Raw genomic sequence first — 17,485 nt, forward strand, 5'->3', positions numbered from 1 at the left:
AGTGTAGAATCACTAAGCCTTTTTGCAGAAATTGCCTCGGATGTTGTCATGGTCTTAGCCATCACCACCACTTTTGGACACTGTTTGAATATTGACCTGTCTTAGTCCATTTGGGCTGCTATGAAAAAAATTCTCACTGACTGGATGGCTTATAAACGACAGAGACTTATTGCTCACAGTTCTGGAGGTTGGGAATTGCAAAATCAAGGCTCCAAGCTGGATGCCTTCTGGTGAGGGCTCTCTTCCTAGTTCGTATCTGATGCCTTCTTGCTGTACCCTCACATGGTGGAAAGCGGCTTGGGATCTCTCTGAAGCCTCTTTTATACACACTGATCTCGTTCATGAGGCCTCCAGACTTATGGCCTCAGCACCTGCCAAACCCCCACCTCCTAATACCATCATCTTTGGGGGTTAGAATTTCAATGTATGAATTTTGAGGAGACACAAACATTCAGACCATAGAATGGCCCAAGTTACATTTCACCATAGTTCCAAATATAAAATGCACTGTTTTAATTACCACAGAGGTTTTTGTTCTAATTCCTAGTCTGAATTTTTAAAAAGTGTATACTCCTTATTTAACAACATTCACACCATTTTGGTGTGCTTGAAAATTGACTGGACTTCATTTTGCTACAAATTCTCTTTACTCCCTTCTCCTGCTTCAGGCTAAGGAAAGACAGAGGGATGTTTTCCCGTTCAACTAGAGAGAGAAAATTCTGGGCCACACTTACACACACAACACAAATAACAGAAAAGTGGCACTGAAATTACTGAGATGACTGAATCCTACCAAAGTGGAATTTGAGAAAGGAAAGATGCGTATATCATCAAAGTGCAGACTATTTCTCTCTGTGTAGCTCTGTATCTGTTACGTGTGTCTGTCATAGGACGTTACATCATGTGCAGGATTTTTAAGTCACAACCCAAACTCTGCACACCAATTTTTCCTCCTCTATTCACACTCAACTCTATCACTTCAGTCTGAGACAATGAGTAGACTCTTTTGCACGTGGCTGAGGAACTCGCTGGCTCTGGCTACACGAGTCTTGGCACAGATTCCAAGAGGAGCTGTCCCTCTTTGTCTCTTTGACAGGTATTCCAGGGCACAGGGACCTGCAAGGAACCTCATGACTCTGGTCACGCTCTGAAACACACCCCAACACATTACACCTTCTGCCAGGCGGGGCACAAGTGGGGCAGCTCTGGACAAGGGAGGGTTAGTACCTGCCCTGCCCAGTGTTAGTGCACAAACACAGCTCTGAGTTCCTCTCCTGCTGGAGACCCCTTCCCTCCCGTTCTCTTCCCTGAGATTAGACAGAAAGAAGCACTCACCTGGCTGGTCTTTGCTCCAGAGCTCTGTGCAAGAAAGTGTCGATCAGGGTAGGCCACAGTTATAGAGACCTAGTTCCTGGGCCTGCTCTCCCCATAGAGGTGCCATTATCCTGTCATTTTCAGCGTTGCTGACACTGTCTGCATGGAGAGTCTGCAATGTCTCCAATGAGAGAAAATCTTATCCCCTGTGCAAATCACCCTCAGCCACTTCTGGTGATTAGGACAAGTCTTGGCAATCTTTGGGAAGATCTAATGAGCAGCTGAGCAGAGGCAGAGAAAGTTTCCTACTTTCCCTGTGGGAGAATAAGTTTAGAATGAAAGTTGTACTGGGGATGGAAGGGACACTCCAAGTGTCTCAGGGGCTCCCTTCACTATGCTTCCCATTGGACACTTTCCTTCACGCTTTTTCACTTTTCCAAAACCATTCCAAGCTTTTTCACACTGTGAGGGGGAGAATTTGCCGTGCCAAAATGCGTCTCTTTGGCTTGAATTTTTTTTCAGAACAGAATACTCCAAAAGAAACTTTGATGTTCCCTCTAACTACCTAATACAATTGGAGATAGAAGGCCTGTTCCTAGAAGGGGCTGTCACCATAGACATCCTCAGTAAACTATGCACTGGGTGTGATAGACAGGAAGGAACCTAGCAAGGCCCATTTGATCAAAGTCCTCCCCACATCTCATTGTCTTCACCAGGCATAGCAAACATTTGTTTAACAAACTTTACTTTCCATCTTCATGTGAGTTACATGCCTCCCTTGGATGTCCTAACCCACCCCCCATAACATCCTCCTTTCCTTCTAGCTGAAGATAGTATTTAAGGTGGTGGTTTTGGCCATTTTAATGAGTTACTCAGTTTTCCTGGGTTTCTCCCACATTTACATGTTAAATTTGTTTGATTTTCTCCTATCATTTTGTCTCATGTCAATATAATTTTTAGGCCACCCTGAAGATCCTGGACGGTAAAGGAAAACTTCTTCCTCCCATACAGCGCTGATCATCAGCATATGGCCTGGAGGCTGCTCTTTCCCATGAGTTTAACTTCTACAAGCTTGCTATTTATGGCCTTATGTCTCTTTAACCAGGAAAATATCCAATTTCAAGCCCGTGTTTCTCCTCAGAATGTTGTGGTGTCTGCGCATCCATGTGGCTCATCAAGAGGATGGCAGTTTTCTCTGACTCACACATGGAGCCCTGCTCCTTGATTCTGTCAGTGGACTAAGAGCCTGTCCTTGTGATCCAGATGATGAGAGCTAGAAGGAAGCATACCTGGACACACAGACAGGAATTTGATAAGGAACTGATTAAGAAATATATACAGATAACATTTAATTCTTTAAAATTGATAAATGTAATCAATTCATAACTTGAAATTTCAGCTCAAAATTGGATCTTGGAAACAAGCTCTCTCCACTGGCAAATGGGTCCCATGTCCTTCGTCTGAGAGACCAAGGAGCAGGAGGGCCACAATAAACCTCCTAGTCATGCTCCTTCTGCAGTGAATTTACGCACTAGAGGCAGCACACGTACCTGCATTCAGGCACGTCAGGTGTTCAAGATAAGCCAGAAGATAGGACGTCTGCGGGTTCTTTAAAGTGTCCAACCATGTCCTCTGTCTGAGAAAAAAATGTGCATGATAATGGTTTTAATGTGTTGAGGGGAAAGGAGAGTCTCTTCAATAAAGGGTGTTGGGAAAACTGGACAGCCACATGCAAAAGAATGAAAGTAGACCATTATCCTACACCATGCACAAAAATCAACTCAAAATGGATTAAAGACTTGAATGTAAGACCCGAAACCATGAAACTTCTGGAAGAAAACATAGGCAGTACGCTCTTTGACATCGGCCTTAGCAGCATATTTTCAAATACCATGTCTGACCGGGCAAGGGAAACAAAAGAAAACGTGAACACGTGGGACTACATCAAACTACAAAGCTTCTGCACAGCAAAGGAAACCATCAACAAAACAAAAGGACAACCTAACAATTGGGAGAAGATATTTGCAAACCACATATCAGATAAGGGGTTAATATCCAAAATATACAAAGAACTCATACAGCTCAACAACAAAAAAACCAACAACCCAATTAAAAAATGGGGAAAAGATTTGAACAGAGATTTCTCCAGAGGAGATATACGGATGGCCAACAGGCATATGAAAAGATGCTCAACATCATTAGTTACAGCGAAATGCAAATCAAAACTACAATGAGATATCACCTCACTCTGGTCAGAATGGCTATAATTAACAAGACAGGAAACAACAAGTGTTGGAGAGGGTGCGGACAGAAGGGAACCCTCGTACGCTGCTGGTGGGAGTGCAAACTGGTGCAGCCACTGTGGAAGGCAGTATGGAGTATCCTCAGAAAATTAAGAATAGATCTACCATATGATCCAGCTATTCCACTGCTGGATATTTAACCAAAGAACTTGAAAACGCAAAGGCATAAAGATACATGCATCCCTGTGTTCACTGCAGCATTATACACAATAGCCAAGACTTGGAAGCTACCTAGGTGCCCATCAAGGGACCAATGGATAAAGAAGATGTGGTATATATACACAATGGAATACTACTCAGCCATAAGAGATGATGCAATCCGGCCATTTGTGACAACACGGATGGTCCTTGAGGGTATTATGCTGAGTGAAATAAGTCAGAGGGAGAAAGTCAAATACCATACCATCTCACTCATAATTAGAAGATAAAAACAACGACAAACACATAGCAACGGAGATTGGAGTGGGTTACCGTAGGGGAAAGGGAGAGGCGGGAGGGCAAAAGGGATGATGAGGCTCACATGTGAGGTGATGGACTATAATTAGCTTTCGGGTGGTGAACATGATGTCATCTACACAGAATTCGAAATATATTACGATGTACATTGGAAAGCTATATAATGTTATAACCCAATGTTACTGCAATTAAAAAAAATTAAAAATAAATAAATAATGTGTTGAGTGATTATTTATCACGAGGGTCTTTCCCCACATATTTAAACTCATAGAGGTACTATGGACATACTGTGTGCCATCTCTAGGACTAGTTGGAATGAAAGACATTATTCACTGTAAGGCTTTCAGCTGAGGTAGTGAAAAGGTCTGGATCTAGGCTGTCCACTGTGGTGGCCCCCAGTCACATGTGGCTGCCGAGCGCCTAACATGGGCTCCTCTAACTGAGAGGTGCTGTTGGTGGAAAATATACCTGGGACTTCAAACATGTAATAAGATAGAGAGAATGTGAACTAACTTGTCAGAACAGTTCAGAATTGATTACAGGTTGAAATAACAATATTTAGGGTATTAAGTAATTTTAAGTTCTTTTCATTGTCTTTAATGTGACTACTAGAAAATTTATAAAATTATAATTATATCTGTGGGTCATGTTCTATCTCTATTGCATGCTGCTGGTCTAGACTCATAAACCCTTAAACCTCCAAAGTTGAACCAACCTGGCTGTGGCAGAATGCCTAGCAGAAACTGAGAGGTTGAGTAAGTCAGTGGGGGAAAGGCAATTCCCCATCTTGTGGAGACTGTCAAGTTTTGATGACTAAAGAAAAGGAAGACACCGTCACTTCTCCAGGCTGTGTATAAAAATCAAAGTCTGCCTACTGCTCCGAGCGCAGAGCATTCAGTCCAGCAGCCCAAAGTGCACACACTGTGCCTGGCATTGAGTTGGCCTCAGACAGCACCTGCTGGATTAGTAAACCACTCCATTCCTAGGATCTTACTTTCTTATAGCCGCTTTTATAGAACTCTGAGAAGTGAATAAGAATTTCCATCAGATTGGACTCAGTTCATTCCCACTAGGTTCTCCTGCAGCCTCCACCCGCTTCCACTGGCCACTCTGTTCTGGACCAGAATCCCCCACAAGGGGCTTTTATTGGAGATGCTCCCTCCTCCCTCCTGATAACACATCCCACATCTCTTCACTAAAGAGGTTTTGATGTAATTTTAGCATATGAGATTTTCATGAAGACCTTGTCAGTTTATCATCTAAAAAAGAGAACAATTCATCCTGAGAATTTTTATTTTTATTAGTATGGGTGAAATATTGTGTTATCATTCCAAATTACATCTGTAACATTATGATTATTGATGACTGTTGATATGGAATGAGGGAAGAGACTTTTAAAACCAAATACTTGGCATCAATTTTAATCCTCAAGAAATGAAGATGGCTTGTTTCAAAGTCCTCTTGCTCACAAATGTAAAACCTCTTCATATTTATGTTAACCAAAAATGAGCAGATTTATGATGCAAAAATGAATTTTTAAAGGAAAGAGAGGCTTTATTAAAAATGTTTGGAAGCCAAGGAAGTACACTTCAACCCTCAAGTTGAACCTCCCCTCCAGGTCTTGGTGTAGCTGGTTTTTTAAAGGCTTAAAGTGCAGAGTTCAAGTTTAAGGCTGAGTCCAGTTCTACTGGGTTGCCCTTTCCACAGCAGGCACCGAAGGCCCACCCAGTCTCCTTGGAAACCTAAGTCCGTCTCTACTGGTGGAGCAAAGTGGACCAACCGGTACCACCTGTTTGTCATCTGTGTTCTTTCTCTGTGCTGGACCCCAGTGAATCCACAGACCACCCAGCAATGTTTCATGTCCATGTAAGATGGACATCAGCTTATTCCAGGCCCTGAAGCCCAGGGGACTCAGTCATGGGAACTCCTTCTTATGGGACCACCTTCTCAAATACCTGGAGCCAGGTCCTGACTGTGTGGTTCATTCTCTCAGTGACTCCTATTACAAATTAGGCTTTAAGGTCCTGAGGGGAAGGCTGTGCTGGAGTCTGGGCACCCTGGGTCAGGCAGCCTCTGTTCTTGCCCAGGAGCTGCTGTGGGCAGGAGGTGAGGGGCAGGCAGGTGCAGATTCCTAAGTAAAAGGGGCCCAGAAGTCAGCACGGAGGCCAGCTCCAGGAGCCCCCTCCCTCTGTGATCAGGTCTAATCATATCTCCCGTGGAGGTTGCTGACTTGAGGGGGGTGGCCATTATAATGGCAGTCCCCAGGTGGATTGTAGAATAAGAGTGAGTACACACGGGTGAAGTGGGTGGTCAGACTTCTTGTCCCTCCCAGGGGGTAGATGGGTCAGAGCAGGCTGCCCCTGCAGACCTGGGATGATGGAGGGATGGGATGCTGAATGGACAAAGAGTGGGTGACTACCACAGTCAGAGGGGCAAGGGTCACAGGGATACTGGAAACACATGGGGTCAGTTCAGTATTCAAGGTGCCAAGAGGGTGCCTCAAGGGCTTAGGAGAGGGGCAGCTGCTTCTTGGTGGCCCCCCACCTGATGCCTGGACTGGCCTGTGGGCGTTAGGATACAGCTGGGGTCGAAGTGGGGCTTTGCCAGCATGCAGGGTGCCATTCCTCTGGCTGAAGTCAGCCCTGCTCGGGATGCTGGGGTGTTCTGGGCACGGTGCCTGGCCCAGGAAGGCTCTAGGTGGGCTGTAGGGAAAGGAGCTCCTGTGTATCCAAGATAAGGGACCTTCCCCTTCCAGCCTATAAGTCAGACCCTCAGTTCACTGAATTAAGCATGTGATTCATTATTTCATGCCTCAGAGCTTTCCCCCCACCTCTTTTAACAGAAGCAGAGGAGGCGATAACATAAAATGTCCTACTTTGGTTTCCTCTAGTGGAGGGTTAAAGGTTAGAGACTTTAATTCTCTCCCCTGTTTCCTTATTTGTCAAATGGAGAAAACAATAAAAAACAACAAAGCCCCAGACGAACATACCACATAAATTAGGGGCTCAGCATTGTCTCTTCAGCATTTTCCTTCCTTATAGTATGGAAATACACAATAGTCCTGGAAATCTTGTATCTCTTCACATATTCTTCCTTCCAGAACATTCTGGTCATGACTTCTAAATAGAAGCTGCCATTTAAGGGGTTCCCCCCATTAAGCCTGAGCACCTGGGTTTGTGGTGACCCATCCATCACTGAATGTTGAATGAATGCAGTCATTCATTCCTACCTCATAGGCTCACTCTTGCTATATATGCTTCAATCATTTCTTTCAACAACAAATTTGTCTCCAGGGCCCTGGGAGTCAGATGTCATGCTCTCAGCCAGCTGCTCAGCTCTTTGGGCTGCTGAGGTGGGTCACGATGATGCCATTCTGACCAGGGCGTCTCTGTCCTCCAAGCTGAGGTGGACAAGTATATACCAATGGGTTTTCTTCTGGAGGACTGGGCAGGAGGGCACTGGGTTCTGGATGGGTTTTGGGTCTGGGATCTGGGCAGCAAGGGAGTGTATGAGTCTCAGACCTGTAAGTGGCCCCAAAGATGAAGCCTGGCCCTGGTCAGCATGGTCGAGTGGCCTTGACTGTTGCTCAGGAAATCTCAGCCATCAGCATTGGACACACTTCCTGAACGCCTCTCTCCCACAAGACACACTGACTGCACAAGCATGCTCGCTCCATACACACTCACACACACTCTCACAGGAACCTTCCCTCTCACATATGTGCTCCAGATTGTTCTCACACATACAGCTGCACACACGTGCACCTTCTCATGTGAGTGCACACTTGTAGTTGACTGCGCCTGGTTGAACATGCTCGCAGGTTTTCAGTCTCACCCTGTCTCTCTGTTTTTCTCACACAGAAACTCCACCTCACACACACACGCGCTCTCTCAGCCAGCGCCTCCTCTGCCTCATGTTTCCGTTAAAACAGAAATGCTTTCTCTCCTTCAGACTGTCTGCTCTCTCTTTGTAGATGCCTATCAGCTCCAGGTTGGTCCTACCGTGGTGTCCTGCCTGCCATTTGGGACACATCAGCCCCTTCCTAAAAGTTTCTGCAACATGCCCTTTACTGTGTGGAAGGGAAACCCACCCACACATTACAATGCACCCCTACTCTGGGGTCGGAGAACTGAGTTCTATGGGCCAGCCACCTTTTTTGCAAACAAAAGTTTATTGGAACTCAGCCACTCTCATTTTCTAAGGCTATGGCAACTTCCTCCTCCAAAGGTGGGACCAAGTAGCTGTGACAGAGATCCCGTGGCCTGTGAGCCTAAATATTTACTATCTGACTCTTTGTGAAAAAGTTTGCTTCCTGCAACTCTTTGTACTGTGCAGGACTTCCTGTGCCTCCACTCGCCCCATTTGCAAATCCTACTGCCACCAACTCCCGGCACAATCACATACTCCTGTGGGTTTCCAACAGAGTTTTATGAGAAACTGGCTCTTTTGCTGTCTTTTTGTTTCCTATTGAGTATGTCTTCATGTTTTTATTCTATTTTTAGGGCTGCTTATAGTCTATTCTTTAAATTTATGTTTCACCCATATTACTTCAGTTCACATATTTATAATTTCAAAGAAGATTATTAAATGTTTGCTTCTTAAAATACATCTTTAATGGGCATTTTGAAGCACACAAAAATATAGACAATAGTATCATCTCGCCACCCACACTCCTTGGGAACATCTTGTCTACTTTCAACCATCCTTTACCTTGAGCAGATCTAGTTTGATCTAAACCCCTTCACAGTCCCTTAACCAGGAAAATTTTAAAGAGATAATTATACTCCGGCTAGGAACAATGGGGTGTTACTGTTAAGAGATATACTATGATGCATTTCTGTGGGGGAAACCCTGCAGCAATTAACCCAATGTGTTCAAAGAGGAACGAACTATAAGGGCAGAGCTCATGGTATAGCTGCTGCAGAATTGCATCTGTGTTGCCTTGAGGAATGCTCCAGGTGACCATTTCAAATTTCCTCCCTCCAATTACACACCTAAACCTAATTAAGCATCGTTAACTCCAAGCATTCTAACGAAAATAGTGATTATTTGAAAGTGTGAACAAAATGGAAATGTTAAAAATGGCACCCTAGTGGACACAGTTGTATCTCCACTCAGATCCCCTCTACCTGGGTGGTGCACTCAGCCACACCTGCAGTGACAGACTTGCCACTCTCTAAAGAACTACCCTGAGCTGAAAGCATCATTCTGACAAACTGCAGAATGTGAGAAAAACGTTGTGAATCTTATACTGATAAGGGATCAACACCCAGAATATTTAAAGTACTCCTCAAACTAACAAGAAAATACAACCCAGTACAAAAATGGGCAAATGACTTGAATAGGCATTTTTTCCAAAGAGACAAATGCCAAAAAGTGTGAAAAGATGCTCAACATTCTATGTCATTGGGGAAATGCAAATCAACACAACAATGAGATCCCACTTCACACCTGCTAAGGTGGATATACAGTAATCCAAAAATGGCAAAGAACAAGTGTTGGTGATGATGTGTAGAAACCGGAACCCTTGTGCACTGCTAGCGGGAATGTAAAATGATGCAGCAGCAGTGGAAAACTGGTGATTTCTCAAAAGGTTAAACATAGAACTAACCTATGGGACAGCAATTCACTCCTAGGTAAATATCCAACAGAATTGACAGTGGGGACTTCATTGAGATTTGAAGGCCCATGTGTATAAACAGCCAAAAGTTGGAAACAACCCGAGTGTCCATCAACAGATGAATAAATAAACAAAACTTAGTATATACACAGAATTGAATAGATTTAAGGCATAAAAATTAATCAAATATTGATATGATACAGCATGGAACGATCTTGAAAATACTATGTTAGTGACATAAGGCAGATACCGAAGGTCAAAACCTGTATGATTCCACTTATATGAAGTAGCAAGATCAGACAAATTTACAGAGGCAGAAAGTAGAATAGAGGATGTTTGGGCTTGGAGGAGAGAGGAAGCGGGACTCTTTTATGGGGCACCAAGTTTTTGTTGGGGATGATGAAAAAGTCTTGGGTGAAGATAGAGGTGATCATTCCACAACATTGAATGTGCTTAATGCCGCTGGATTGTACACTGACAAATGATTAACATCATAGATGATGTTCTGTATATCTTATAACAAAAAGCTTTATGAAAATGCATAACTAGTAAATGATTACTAAATATTATAATCCTGGATGGTATAAAAGCTGATTTCTATATATTTACCCTTTCAACAGTGATTTCAATAATTCAAGAGCAGAAACTGGGAGCTCTAGAATCCCCAAAGATCAGCAGTAAGGGGCTTAAAGTGAGGAAACATAAAGCCAAAATATAAGAAATCCACATCAATCATATAAAAGGTAATCATGTATAAAGAAAAAAGGGAATGCAGCATGTAAGGGATGACAAAAGTGACCACCAGCATCAGGATGGTGTGGGCAGCTCTCAGCTCTGGTAGGAATTTGTGGCAGCCACTGGGGGTGTGCATATGCTGCACTCTCTGCTGGTGTCTGTGCAGGAAAAACACCACAGAACCACTGGCCCAGCCCATGAGGCCAATAAGCATGGCATCAGAGATAGACAACAAGGTGAACATGCGTGAAGTGAGATTTGAGGATGGACAGAACCACTTCCCTTGGAAGTCAGTTTCATTTTCCATGTTCTGTGAACTAGTGACTTTCACAGGAATGAAGATATGCATGAAGAAACTGAATATCTGGCAGCTACAACAGGAAAAACCAATGACCTTGAGTGCTCTTGCTCTGAGCATCCATTATCCCAGTGATCAAAGTGAAGAACTGATAGGTGCTCAGGACGCAGGTGCATCACAGGCTGCCGTGGCAAGCCACTCTGTGTATATAATAAGAAAATTTACACCCGAGAGTGGACAGGGGTTTCCTCAAAGCAAAAGCTACCATTGTGTGAGGAATCCCACTTGAGAGAAGAATCAAGACATTGGCCATGGACACATGGGTGAGAATCATGTGTGTGGGCCTCTGCCTCTGGTCAAGCAAGATTGTAGAGACATTATAGAAGAAGAGAATGACATTGGCCAGAGTCCCAACCCCAATTTGTAAAAGAAAGGTGATTTTCACAGTCACTTCCCATGTGGTTCTTAGGACATCTTTCTGAAAAAACATGGAGATGGCTTCAGAGTGGCCTGGAGCAACAGGTGGTTATGCAGATAATGACAGCAGCCTTCTTACATACTCAATGTTACAAAGAGTTCTCACACTTTCTTCTTAGAAGGGAGACACTGCCCTACTCAGTGGGAGGGGCTCAACCTAGAGAACATATGCCTGATACCAGTTACACTTTTCACCTTTATTATTTTGTGTTTCTTGCCTTTGACTTTTATATTCTCATTCTCCACCAGAACATAAGGCCAATGAACTTAGGAACCATGTCTGTCTTCTTCCAAAATAAGTTTGAACAGAATCACAGAATAAGCGATAAATAATACATACTGAATATACGAGTAAGTGACAGGAGACAAAGATAGGAAAGCAATGTCTCCCCCTTAGAATTCATCGCCCTCCTGTCTATTATAAGAAAGTGTTAACTTAAGAAAATGAAATGGAAAATGCAAAAATACTGTTCCGATTATAATTTTATTTAACTAATTTTAATAGAGTTTCAAGATAATAAACTGTCCACCTTTGAAGACTCATAATTCATCAGAGATACAGGTTTAAAAATCCAGCTTTGGATTTCTGGTTTCTGAGTTTTCAAGTAAGGGGCTTGGAAGTCACCACTCCATCCTGACAACAAGAAAAACCGAATATACTGAAAATTCTTGGATTTGTAATGGAGGTGAGGCCACAGGGGACATTGCTGCCTCTGAGGCTGGAGAGAGTGACAGATGAGTAGAGTGAGTCCAGGCTTACTGGAGCAGAAAATCGTGAGCTGAAATCAGGTGGGAATGAGGCCTGAGGTGGGAAACCTGCCCTATAGTTGACAGATTGCTGGAGGTCAGTGTGGACAAGCCTGAGAGTCAGAAACTCCAGGTAAACCAAGTGATAGGGTGATCCCCAAATGCTTGTGAGTTTTACGTCTAGGAGCTCCACCAGATCCTCTCAGTACATATCAGAGAAATTCCTTGTGCTTGTGGCAGAGGAAGAGGAAAAGAAACCATTTTGAAACCCACCAGAGCTCTGTGTTCTTCTTAACAAGGTCACCACTCAGGAGAAAGGAGTTAACTGGAGCCTCCCCTGCTGGGTTATTATCAGAACCTAACTGACCTGGGGAAGGGAAATGCCCAACTCCAGCCCATTCCAGTCACCCTGTCCCACATAGGGGAGGATGAAAAAACCTGAGAAACACTTTCAAAGTTCGAAGTCCAGAGGCACAGGTTCAGAAAAAGACTGAACTCTAATCCTAGGACCGTAGAAAGCTTACCTCTCCCCAAACCTCACCACCACATTACTAAAGGCCTATTTATAGCAATTCCTTTTACCCAGTATACAATCTTAGGTAGTTGATAAAAAATACAAGACATACTAAAAGGCAAAAAATTCAATTTGGAGAGACAGAGCAAGTATCAGAACCGGACATGGCAGGGATGTTGGAATTATCAAACTGGAAATTTAAAATGACTATGATTAATCTGCTCATGGCTCTAATGGGCAAGTCAGACAGCATGCAAGAACAGATGGCAATGTGAGCAGAGAGGTGGAAACCCTAAAAAGAACCAAAAGGGAATGCTAGAGATGAAAATCACTGTAAAGAAATGAGTAAGGCCTTTGATGAGCTTGTCAGTAGATTGGACATGGCTGAGGAAAGGATCTCTGACCTTGAGGATCCATCATTAGAAACCTCCAGAACAGAAGAGCAAACAGAAAAAAGACTGAAAAAACAGAACAGGGTAGACGAGGACTGTGGGACACCACAAACTCTGTAACTTACGGATAAGGGGAATAAGAGAAGGAGAAAGGAGAAAGGAACCAAAGACACAGAGGAAACAACTGAGAATTTTCCCAAATTAATTCAGACGCCCAGCCACAGATCCAGGAAACTCAGAGAACACCAAGCAGGATAAATGCCAAAAAACTATAATAAAAAAATGGCATGTAATTTTCAAACCACAGATAATCAAATATAAAGAAAAAATCCTGAAAGAAAGCCACTTTCCTTATGGAGGAATAAATTTCAGAATCACTTGCAAATACTCCTCAGAATCCAGACAAGCAAGATGAGAGTGGAGAAAAATAAAATGTTGAGATGAAAAGCTAACCGACCTAGAATTACATAGCCTGTGAAATTATCCTTCAAAAGTGAAGGAGAAATAAAGATTATCTGAAACAATGAAAAATTGAGAGAATCTATTTCCAGTAAACCTGCCTTGCAAGAAAAGTTAAAAGAAATTCTTTGAAGAGAAGGAAAAATGGTGTACATCATACACTTGGATTTAAGAAGAGAAGGGAAGAGCTTCAAAGCAGAAAAAAATGAAGCTAAAACAATAACATTTATTTTTCTTATTTTTAATCTTAGAGATAAGTTTTTCAAGCTAATGGTAGAAACCATGTATTTTTACGTATATATATGTATGTTTTTGTATGCTTGTATATATGCCCCACACTACCCTTGATTGACTCCACACAGCTATCCCTGTCTGTAGTTCCTGTGATAAACGTGTGCTATACAAGTCTCTAATCAGAAATTGTCATTATCCAGATATGTCCTTTGAGTTACAATTACCTATACAAGTCCATGGTTCTCCTGTGTGTTTAATTTTACTCTACTCCAGTGAATCCCACAGAACTTTGTTTATTGGCAAAAGAACTGACCTGACTCTCATGCCTGTCAATCCTCATATGATGCCCCTGGAGCCCCACTCAGTGCTCCCTAAATCACACCTGCAGTGGCTCCAAGAGCAGATAGGTCCCCTCATCCCCATGCACCACTCCTCCCACAAACATAGCCCATGGCCTCCTTCAAACGGGGCGGAGGGGCTATTCAGGTGGGTGATGTGGGCAGACCTGCTGGTCGTACATTCTGAGGGGCACACAGAGATTTACCCCATAAGTGATGCCTCTCCCTTATACCAACAATCACCAGGCAGAATTCAGAAGGACACAATTGTCCCCACACAGAGGATGGCCACCAGCCCCCTACAGTCACACATCAGGGGACCACCACAGCCAGAGTCGGAAATCAAACCACAGAGGGTACCCAGTGCTTTCACAGGTACACACATCCCAGTGCCTGCCTCCGCGCAGGAAACTATCCCCACCCACAGGCATGGAGGGACCAGCAAGGACAGGTCACTTTCTATGCATTTGGATAAGCTGGTGCAAACCATTCTAGGAAAAAACTCGAGAGGAGACCCTGAAGCCCTGTTTTCCAACTAGTCCTGATGACCCAGCTCTGCTTTCATTAAACAAAACTGACAGACATTGTGTCTCTCTCGTGCCTGAACTGTTTTTGCTCCACCTGCTTCCTAAGACCTTCCAGAGTTTTGTAAGTGCTGTGATGGAGAATGCAAACGTTTCATGGGAAGAAGCTAGAATTAATTCTGCTGCTGAATCAGCAGAGGAATGTGTCACTCAGCACAGGGGAGCACAGACTTCAGAGCTAGTTTGTACACGTCCTAGGAGTGAAGGAGAAAGCTCATCTAACAGAGTTCATCCTGTTCCAAGGGCAAAGGACAAAGGAGTGGGGAATAGGCCCTGGATGCAGGGGGACAGTAGGAGTTGGGGAAGGTGGAAGGACTTTGCTTCCAGTGTAGAATCACTAACACTTTTTGCAGAAATTGCCTCTGATGGCATCTTGGTCTTAGCCATCAGTACCACTTTTGCAGTCTGTCTCCGTATTGGCTTGTCTTAGCCTGTCATGACTGCTATAAAAATATCACCAGTATAGCTTAGAAACAGAAGAAATTTATTGTTCACTGTTCTGGAGGTTCAGAAGTCCAAGACTAAGGCTGCAGCGTGGCCACCTTCTGGGGAGGGCCCTTTTCCTGGCTCAACGCTGTTGGCATCTGACTCTCTCCTCCCCTGGTGCAAGAGGCCAGGGATCTCTCTGAGGTCTCCTTTTTACAGACTAATCCCATTCAGGGAGGCTCCACCTCATGACCTCAACACCTTCCAAAAGGCCACTTTCTAATACTATTGTCTTTGGGCTTATAATTTCAACATACAAGTTTTGGAGGGACACAAACTTTTAGACCATAGCATGGCCCAAGGTACATTGCACCACACCTCCAGATATAAAATGCGCTTTTGAATACCACAGAGAGTATTGTTCTAATTCCTTACTTCCCAACATTCGCATAATTTTGGCAGACTTGAAATTTACCTGGACTTCATCTCACTGCCAATTCTTTTTTTTCTCTCCTCTGTGGCCTCAAGTTAAGGAAGGACAGAGGGGTGTGTTCCCATTCAATTATGGAGACAAGAATCTGAGCCACTTACAAGCACAACACAAATAACACACAGAAGAGTGACACAGAACATCCTGGCAGAAATTGCTGAGGTGACTGCATCCTACTGAAGTGGGATTTGAGAAATTAAAGACGTGCGTGTAATTCGAGGGCAGACTATTTCTCTGTGTGTGTTTCTATTTGTACGTGTGTGTGTGTGCCATTGGATCTTATTTCCTGTTTCAGGATTTTTAAGTCATAACCCAAACTCCGCACACCAATTTGTCCTCCAATATTCACACCCAACCACAATCTGTTAGGTTTGAGAAAATGAGTAGACTCTTCTCCACATGGTTGAGGAGTTTAGTGGCTCTTGGCCATACAAGCTGTGGCACAGACTCCCGGAGGAACTGTCCCTCTTTCTCTCATTCTTGGGGACTCCAGGGCACAGGGATTTGCAGTGAGCCTCATGACTCTGGTCCCACTCTGAAACACACTCCAATAGATTCCCACCTTCTACCTGCCAACCAGGGCATGAGTGGGGCAGCTCTGGACCAGGCCGGGTTAGCACCTGTCCTGCGCAATATTAGCGCACAACCACAGCTCTAGGTTCCTCTCCTGCTAGAGACCCCTCCCCTCCTCTTTTCTATCCTGAGATTGAACAGGAAGAAGTGCTCACCTTCCTACTCTTTGTTCCAGAGCTCTGTGCAGGGAAGTGTCAATCAAGATGGGCTATTGTTATAGGAAGAAGCTTCTGGACTTGACCTCCCCACAGAGGTGCCCTTTTCATACCGTTTGCAGTATCAGTGATGCTGCCTTCATAGAGAGACTGGGGCAGCTCAAATGAGGAGCTAATCTGATCTCCTATGCAAATCACCCTCAGCCACTTCTGGTGATTAGTGACAACTCTGCAATTATTGAGAAGATCTACACAAGCAGCTAAGCAGAAGGCAGGGCAAGTTTTCTATGTTCCCTGTGGGAGAATAAGTTGAGAATGGAAGTCTTGCTTGGAGGTAGAAGAGATGCTCCAAAGAGCATCAGGAGCTGCCTTCACTCTGTTCCCATTGGGCGTTTTCCTTCACGCGCTTTCACTTTTCCAAAACCATCCCAAAGTTTGTTCACACTCAGCAGCGGCACGTTATCTGAAGGCTGATCATTCACACGAGTTTAAGTTCCACAACACTTGCCATTTATGGACTCAGGTCCGTTTAATCTGGAAAATACCCCATTTGAAGCCAGTGTTTCCCCATCAGAACCTTGGGGTCATCCTCATGTCCATGTGACTCTGCAAGGAGATTGTAATTTGATCACAGTCACCCATGGAGTCCTGCTCCTTGTGTTTCTCATTTAACTGCCACCCTGTCCCTGGGTTCTGGATGATGAGCACCGAAAAGAAGCACTTCTGGTACCTCAAAAAGGGATTAGGAAAAAATATTCATTAGGAAATATAAAGATATACTATTTAATTCTTTAAAACTGATCATTTGATTTATCAATAATAGTTGGAAATTATTATTGATAATTGGATCTTGGAAACAAATGCCCTCTGCTGGCCAGTGGGCCTGATGTTTCCATTCTGAGAGACCATGGAGCAGAAGGGGCACAATCAACCCTCTCCATGAGGCTCCTTATGCAGTGAACTGATGCGCTGGAGGCAGCAGACACATCCACGTTTCAGGCATACCAGGTGCTCAAGATGAGGCAGCAGATGGGATGTCCACTGCTTCTTTAAAGGGTCCAACGATGGCCCTGGCCCCTGTCTGGGCAACAAAGTGCATGATAATGGTTTTAATGTGTATAATGGTTATTCATCTCAGGGATTTGTCATCTGTAAACACATAGAGATACTGTGGACCTACTATGTGCCATCGCTATGTCAAGGAAATGAAGATCCAAGCAGAAATACTCATGGTTCTGGTTCTGATATTTGAAATGCTGGTTGGAATGAAAGACAGGATTCATCCTAAGCTTTCAGCTGAGGTGCTGCAAGGGTGTAGGTCTGGGCTGTCCAATGTGGTAGCCCCCAGTCACATGTGGCTGCTGAGCACC

At 43.9% G+C, this 17,485-nt stretch overlaps 1 pseudogene; it reads right to left on the minus strand.

Moving 5' to 3' along the window:
• Window positions 1–10,348: 10,348 nt before the first annotated feature.
• On the minus strand, window positions 10,349–11,216 carry LOC124250268 (vomeronasal type-1 receptor 1-like; annotated as a pseudogene).
• Between the last annotated feature and the right edge of the window lie 6,269 nt (window positions 11,217–17,485).

The sequence above is a fragment of the Equus quagga genome, chromosome 13 (genome assembly GCF_021613505.1).
Source record: "Equus quagga isolate Etosha38 chromosome 13, UCLA_HA_Equagga_1.0, whole genome shotgun sequence".
Classification (NCBI taxonomy): Eukaryota; Metazoa; Chordata; class Mammalia; order Perissodactyla; family Equidae; genus Equus; species Equus quagga.